Below are 8,397 nucleotides of genomic sequence, written 5' to 3' on the forward strand. Positions count from 1 at the left end.
CGCCGCTGCGGAGGGGCGCGCGGAGGGCAGTCCCCGATGCCCGGGGACCCCAGGAGGGCTGTTCCGTGGAGCTTCATTCACAAAAAAGGGCCCACAACCCTCCTCGGCCGCAGACTGAGGCCTTTCATTGGTCAGGGAGGCGTGATGTCACAGAGAGGGGACCTTTCTACAGGCAGGTACCTGGTGACGCCATAAAGAAAAGTCTGAGTGGTTCCGCCAATCAAAGATAAAAGTGCGGGGCGACACTGCCCGCGCCCCAACTTTACTGTTTCTTCTGTGCTCCCCGAGGGCCTAGACCCCAGTTCCCAACTTCTTAGTGAGTCCCCGAAGCTTTATATAGCCCCGTCCTAGTAACTCCAGTCCTTTGGCACGTGTGTGTTTTTTTTAAGTTCTCGGTTTTCCTTGTAGTCGCACCGACTGGAGGGAGGACTTCAGCCATGGCTTCTGGCTTGGAATGATGAAGTTGTCCCCACTACATAGACTTAAGGTAGATTTGGTTTCAGAACTCACCGACTGTTTGTCAGATGTGCTTCTTACCGACCTCGCATAGCATTCAAAAAGGACAAGCAGCCCTGGCCAGTTGCTCCAGTTGGTCACAGGTCCTGGATACACCCAGGTTGTGGTTGGGTCCCTGGTCAGGGCACTGGAAAAAATCCACCAATGAATGCACAAATGGATGGAACAACAAATCGCTGTCCCTCTCACTCTTTTAAAAAATCAATCAATTTTTTTTTATATATAAAGAACAAGCAAGGGCTCCTTAAGGAGTGGATAAAACTACAGTGGAGACACCTCTTACTTAGTTCCTCATCTCAGAATCCAGTACCTGGATTAACTCAGTAATTTTTTAGACCAGTTACTATGTTCTTCTTACCTAAGGTGTCTACAAGTCAAATTATTGAAGTATTGAAGCAAGTGGCGGATTTAATCCTTTAACTTTTATCTTGCAAACTGTAGTCAGATCCCTTTGTTTTTCTTTTGGGTTGAAATAATGCCTGATCTTTCCGGAACTTAACCAAAACTGTCATTTGGCAGGGCCTTTAAACATTTCCATGATAGCATCTAAAAGGGTGAGAAGATTGGAGGACAGTCTTTACATTTCATAGCCAAAATTACCTTGCAAACTATTCCTAATTTTTGGCCAGCATAGTCCTAATTTTACCCTGCGGTTCCACAATCACTGCCAGCTTCTGGAAGAGGAAGGTGAATTAAGTCAGTCCCCCAGGAATCCTCTCAGAAATGCAAATTTTAATAGTTTCCTCCCGGATGGGCTATTTGGCTTCTATTGTTGAAGGCCTTTACTTTAAGCACTGCTAACTGAGGAGGAAAGGGGTCTTGTTCTGAGTAATTATTACATGGGAGTAGTCCTCTTGGCTCCCTAGAATGACATTCTACTTATTGGAGACTGACTGACCTAAATGCCAAACACAAACTAAAGTGCCGAGAAGTTCACTTATATCAATTTGCTTTTCTTTCGCCTTCAGATATAGTGTTTGGGCTAGAAACTCTAACAAAATGTGTTCAATAAAAGGAAAATTCTAAATACAGATAATTATATTATAAGCATTTTTACACTTTACAAATATATACCTTTACGGTTTTGTTAGTATAACATTATCAAGAGAAAAAGTACATGATTACACTTCATGCAGAAAGATCTTCCATTCTTGGGAAAAGGAAGTCCATGTGCTAAGTCAGTGGTTCTCAACCTGTGGGTCGCGACCCCTTTGGCGGTCGAACGACCCTTTCACAGGGGTCGCCTAAGACCATCCTGCATATCAGATATTTACATTACAATTCATAACAGTAGCAACATTACAGTTATGAAGTAGCAACGAAAATAATTTTATGGTTGGGTCACAACATGAGGAACTGTATTTAAAGGGCCAGAAGGTTGAGAACCACTGTGCTAAGTATACATATTAAAGTTTGCAACCCTATTTATATTTTGTCCTTAAATCATGTTTACATAGTGGCTAAAAGTATTATTTCTTACAGATACTTGTTTTGTTGCAGCACTTTCCTTGAACAATTGGTGTCTTCCCACACTTCAAAAAAAGTGACCTGCCCTAACCGGTTTGGCTCAGTGGATGGAGCGTCACATGCGGATGCAAGGGTCCCAGGTTCGATTCTGGTCAGGGGCATGTGCCTTGGTTTCGGGCAAATGCCCAGTGGGGAGTGTGCAGGAGGCAGCTGATCGATGTTTCTCTCTCATCGATGTTTCTAACTCTGTCCCTCTCCCTTCCTCTCTGTAAAAAATCAATAAAATATATTATTTAAAAAAGTGACCTCTTAGCTGAGAATTTGGCCACAGGAAATGTACTTTGCATGGTTGGTTGGTGAGTTTGCTGTTCATTGTTTGACCATTGATCATAGAAATTTAAAGCTTGGAAGAGCCTAGACAATATTTGGCCCAAGGCTGTCCTTTCACTGTGAGGACCTGGGGCCCAATCAGTGGCAGTGGCAGGGCTGGGGTGAGACCCTAAACACTTCAGGATTCTAAGTTGTTTTTGTCTGAGCTCAGAGACAGATGCATCTGGTTGTGATCCTCAACACATTGAAAAGCAACAAAAGGACAGGAGGAGTTCTAGGTAAAATTCATGCTGGAAGGAAAATAGTTATGGAGCATTTTCTTAAATGTATATTTCAGATAAATCATATTCTGAAAATTTGAAATCTTACCCTGGGATTTGTAGAAACTGGTCAATAGATACATGATGCTAAAGTTTCACATGGTGCCTGGCTGGTGTGGCTCAATAATGGAGCATAGATCTATGAGTCAGGAGGTCACGGTTTGAGTCCTGGTCAGGGCACATGCCCAGGTTTCAGGCTTGATCCCCAGTGTGGGGCATGCAGGAAGCAGCCAATCAATGATTCTCTCTCATCATTGATGCTTCTCTTTCTCTTTCTCTCTCTCTCTCTCTCTCTCTCTCTCTCTCTTTCCCTTCCTTTCTGAAATCAATGAAAATGTTTTGTCTTGTTTTTAAGTTTCAGATGGTAATACAAATTTTAGAATCAATGAATTACAGCTTTTTTTCTTTAAATTTTTATTTTATTTTATTGATTCCAGAGAGGGAGAGGGGAGAGGGGGGAGGGGAGAGGGGAAAGGGAGAGAGAGAGGGAGAGGGAGAGAGACATCAATGTGAGATACATCAATCAGCTGCCTCCCGACCCGGAATCAAACCAGACCAGGAATCAAACCCATGACCTTTTGGTGCACAGGACAACACTCCAACCAACAGAGCCACACTGGCAGGGCTGGATTACAGCTTTAATTATGTGAAGATAATTTGTTTAAGGTCAAAATTCGATAAAAACTAGAGGGATTAGGTGGCAGGCATACGGGAAAATGGACACTAAAATCTTCTCTAGCACATTTAGAAAAAGTGGTTGTGTTTCATTGGATATTCTGGTAATCTCAGCATTAAGATGAAATTCCCATGTTCCTGACTCTAAGACTGAAAATCTCTTAGAATTGTGAAGAGAATATAAGGACAGAAAAAAATGCCTTTCTTTTTCTTTGTTGTAGTTAGTCTTCCACAATTTATGAGAAGCACCTGGTAATTCAACCCTAAAACTGTTAGCTCCTCTGATTCAAACAGCCCCTCTGTTCAAACTGCAAGACAAGATAAGATACTTTCAAGGCTACATTCCTGCATCTCTATCCTCCCTAAGGATTTAATGGCTGGGGAAATGGGGCAGGAAAGTTTCCAGTTAGTAGAAGGGCTCTACTCCCTCCCTTTCAAACCCAAGCTGCTTTTGAACTCTTTGTAACTTTCGCTCTAAGAATGTTTTACTGGCTTGTGAAGATGCTGATAAAGACACCTCCCTAGGACATCTGCTTGGACTAAAGAAAGCAAACAAACCTTTCCAAAGACTACCCTTCTGCTCAACTCCAGCCCCAAAGTCCCCCTCCCTTCTAGCAACAGCAGCCATTACCCTTTAAAAGAGCAGGCCGCAGTTTATTTCTTGCCTTTGTATTGATTAGCAACACACTGTCCATTTCCCTTAGTGCAGTGGTTCTCAACTTTCTGGCCCTTTAAAACAGTTCCTCATGTTTTCACCCCCAACCATAAAATTATTTTCGTTGCTACTTCATAACTGTAATGTTGCTACTGTTATGAATCGTAATGTAAATATCTGATATGCAGGATGGTCTTAAGCGACCCCTGTGAAAGGGTCGTTCGACCGCCAAAGGGGTCGCGACCCACAGGTTGAGAACCGCTGTCTTAGTGGAAGGTAAAATAAACTTTCTCTCTGCTTCTATCTCTTCTCTTAGTTGTGAATTCTTTCACAGCCTGTGTCATGCAGGGGCCAAACACCCTAACAGGGAAGAAAATGGGTATTTATTGAGTTCCCCTCACATGCTGGACACGGTACTGGGGCTTCACACAAACGACATGAGAGGTTATTCTCATTACAGTTGTGGAATCCCTCATTGACAGGTCAGGTCCTTAAGTCAGGTCCTGCAGTGAGTTTGGTTTGAAAACCTATGGCTCTTTCTTGGGTCCAGCACCATTCTCCACAGGTTGAGAACAGAGTTTAAAGGGATCTCTTCTTGCAGGTGGGTTTTTGAAATTGAATAACCTCTACAGTTGTGTAAATGTCATGCGTTTTTATTAAATTTTTTGGACCTCAGACCAAACCCTATAACTGTGGACTTTAAAAACAATATTCCTGCCCTGACCAGTTTGGCTCTATGGATACAGCGTCGGCCTGGGGACTGAAGGGTCCCAGGTTCGATTCTGGTCAAGGGCATGTATCTTGGTTGCAGGTACATCCCCAGTAGGGGTGTTCATGAGGCAGCTGATCGATGTTTCTCTCTCATCGATATTTCTAACTCTCTATCCCTCTCCCTTCCTCTCTGTAAAAAATCAATAAAATATATTTAAAAGAAACACACAATATTCCTCATGTTAATTTGATTCTTTAGTTTTGTACACTTCCTCCCCCACAAAAAAATAAACTAGTAACAATAGAATGGGTGGGGAGGGGGTGAACATTCTAGCTATTTTGAGACTTGTGATCAAAGAACGACTGAGAATGCTTTCACCCCAAAGCCAAAGAGGCCTGTGCCTACGGACTGAATAAGCAGTACGGAACTCTTTCTCTTGTTTACCTTTTGAGAAATGCTGGCATGCATTTGACTTGCTGTCAGATATTCAGTATGTCATTGGAACAGAATGTAGTAATCTGGGAGAAATGGAGAGAGATACATAAAGATCAGCACATTCATGCTGTCCTTGGCTAAACACTTCTACCAAGATTGCTTGTTGAGCTCATCCTCCTGATTAGCTTCAGAAATCTAGGTCCTATTTTGTGATAGTGGCTTTTTACCTTAAAGATTCTTTTGTTTTTCCAAGATTCTTGAGTAAGGAATTTTTCTTTCTCTTTCATTTTATCCCAAATGACCAAATATCTAAACCTGTGACTGTATATTTTATTTTAAATAAAAGGCAGAAGTATATAATAAATATAAAAGTTCTCACCTTCACACCCCACCTCAATCCTGCTCCCATAGATAACCACCTTTAACAGGCTGCATTTAGATGAGATTAAAAATAAATAAATTGGTTCCTGCTATGCATATTGCTCTATGCACCGTTGTTTTCATTTAATACTGCATCTAGAACACTTTCCTTGTCAGCCCTTATAGCCACTTTGTTCTGCAGCTCACAGATTTTCCTTGTATGTTTTCCATAATTTATTTTCCTGTGGATGGACACTGAGGTGGTCTTGGGGGAGTGGGAATGCTATTACAAACCATGCTCAATGAATATCTATGGGAGATGGAATTGATGGATCAAAGGGTATTCATTTTTTTAATTTGGATAGAACGAACAGTATTTGTTGGTACGTGTTTCCCCACACTCTTGAAATCACTGGATATATAATCAGTACTTTTAAGTTTGAGATAAAAAATGTTATCTCATTATTTTCATTGCATTTCCCTGATCACTAGTGAAGCAGAGCACAGGTGCTCATCAGATGTTTGAAGTGTGTTTTCTAAGAATTTCTTATTCATGTTCTTTGCTCATTTATTTATTTAGCTAGGTGGTAGTTGTTTATACATCATGGATTTCAGCCCCTTGAACCTTTGCTGGTATTACCTATTTACATATTCTCTGTCACATTATTCTATTCATGTTGCTATAAAAGTTTTAATGTCAAATCAATTTTATCAATTTCTAGGGCTTCTTCTAAGTGTTGTATCTTATTTTTCCCATCCCAACATTTTAAAATAGTTCTTTATTTGCTTCTATTTCTTTTAGAGATGTTATAGTTAGCTCTTTAATTCACCTGGAATTTATGTGAAGGACATAAGAAAAAGTAAGGATCTATTTAGTCCCAACACATTTTAATTATATAGCCCATCTTTTCCACATTAATTTGAAAGGCTATATTTTATATGTACAGTTCTCATATACCGTGGCCTGATTCTAGTCTATTTCTATATCAATCTTTTTGTCTGTATTTATGCACTCTATTTAGGTTTATAGTATGGTTTGGTGTCCAAGTGGGATAAGTTCCTCCTTACTGTTTTTCTTTTCCAAAGATAGTGGATTTTTATTTATTTATTTTTTACTCCTCACCCAAGGATATTTTTCCATTGATTTTTTTAGAGAGTAGAAGGGAGAGGGAGAGACAGAAAGAAACATCGATGAGAGAGAGACACATCAACTGGTTGCCTCCTACACACACACTGCAACCAGGCCCAGGGAACCTACAACTAAGGTACGTGCCCTTGACCGGAATTGAGCCCAGGACCCTTCAGTCCGAGGGTGGACACTCTAGCCACTGAGCCAAACCAGTCCAGGGCTCCAAAGATACTTTTTTTTTTAAGGAGAATTTTTATTACTTTTATGTAGAGAAAACACAACAGTGTACACTTAGCCCAGCTTGGTGGTCAGGTCTTTAGCCTTTTCCAGCTCGGCAATGCGAGCCACCGACTTTGGACCTCAGATCCCCAATGGTGGCAGATCTCACTATATCTGTTGTTGTAATTGGTCCAGATAGCGTCCACCAGCTTAACCAGAGCTCCTTTGTCTTCCAACTTACAGTGACGGTGGTGCAGGTATTCCTGTGGACTAGACGCCCAGCCTGGCCTCCCCCTTCCCATGATAATGCAGTAGGGAGCTCTCAGCTTAGAGCACAGGGCTGGAAGGAAGACCACCAGCTCAATGGGATCCACATCGTGTCAATCACTACCAGCTGAACCTTCTTGTTCTCCACCAGGGTGGTAACAATGTTAACCCCTGCTTGAAGAACAGGTGACCCTTTGATGGGGACAACCCCTTTGCCAGCAGCTTTATTCTCAGCCTGGGCCTACAACCTCTGCTTCTTCTCTTGCTTTGTCTCCAGTCTGTACTTGTGGGCCAGCTTCAGCAGTTGAGTAGCTGTTTGGTGGTCCAAGGCCTGGGTGAACTGGTTAAAAGCAGGAGGCACTTTCAGACACTTATAAAGAACTAGTGGCCCAGTGCAGGAATTCGTGCACATTGAAAGGAAATTAATTAGAAGAAATATCTTAATATCGCTATTCGCCCTTTCTTTATAATAGAAGTGTCAACCAAATTTACGATCTACAATGACGGTTGAAACACACGCGTGCAATTGGCACCAGCAAGAGCTTTATATGTATCACTCATGTGTGAGTCAACTTGGGCTTTTATAGATAAAGAATAAACTTGCTTAATTAGACGTGCTTTCTGATTTAGCTAAACTTTTTCCAGCCCAGTGAAGCACCCCAACTTCTCTTTCAAGTAATTGTCAGCAACACAGCAGTAAATATCAACATGAAGCAGATTATTATTGTAGGTCACGCAGGGAGGACAAAGGGTAAAATATTTAACTGCAGCAGTGTTTGACTATATTCTGCACAGTGAGAAAACCTAAAGTCATTTTGAAGGTCCACCATTTCTTATTCTTTTCATTCGGGTCAAGTTTCTAAGCTTTCTAAATATCTGTTTTCTGGCTAATGAAAAGAAAATAGGACTGCACCAAGTCTCCTATCTACCTACTCCAGGACTTCTGTGAGGATCAAATAAGATGAGACGGGAAAACACTTCAGGGACATTTGGTTACAGTGTAAAATGTTTGCACCTGTCTATAAAGCATGTTGTGTTCCTGGGCTGAAGAAACTCCAAGGAGGCTAGTTGCTAGGTAGAGGAGGCCGGGCATTGCTACCTGACGTTATTACCCGGATGGACATTTAGCACATTAGCCTTTTATATATAGACTAGAGGCCCGGTGCACAAAAATTTGTGCCCTCGGGGGGGTGGGGGGTCCCTCAGCCCGGCCTGTGCCCTCTCGCAGTCTGGGACCCCTCAGGAGATAACGACCTGCTGGCTTAGGCCTGCTCCCGGGTGGCAGAGGGCAGGCCCAATCCCTAGGTGCAGC

At 42.0% G+C, this 8,397-nt stretch overlaps 1 protein-coding gene and 1 pseudogene across 1 annotated transcript in view; both read right to left on the reverse strand.

The window, feature by feature from the left end:
* The window catches only part of CDC14B (cell division cycle 14B), an 85,355-nt gene extending 84,220 nt beyond the window's left edge, over window positions 1-1,135 (reverse strand). Inside the window, exon 1 of the mRNA XM_014545700.1 lies at window positions 1,117-1,135. The gene's annotated coding sequence lies outside the window, so the exon portion shown is untranslated. The remainder of the gene's footprint in view (window positions 1-1,116) is intronic.
* A 5,707-nt stretch (window positions 1,136-6,842) lies between these two features.
* The window catches only part of LOC102262293, a 3,076-nt pseudogene continuing 1,521 nt past the window's right edge, over window positions 6,843-8,397 (reverse strand).

This window comes from Myotis brandtii, unplaced genomic scaffold, assembly GCF_000412655.1.
Source record: "Myotis brandtii unplaced genomic scaffold, ASM41265v1 scaffold419, whole genome shotgun sequence".
In the NCBI taxonomy this organism is placed as follows: Eukaryota; Metazoa; Chordata; class Mammalia; order Chiroptera; family Vespertilionidae; genus Myotis; species Myotis brandtii.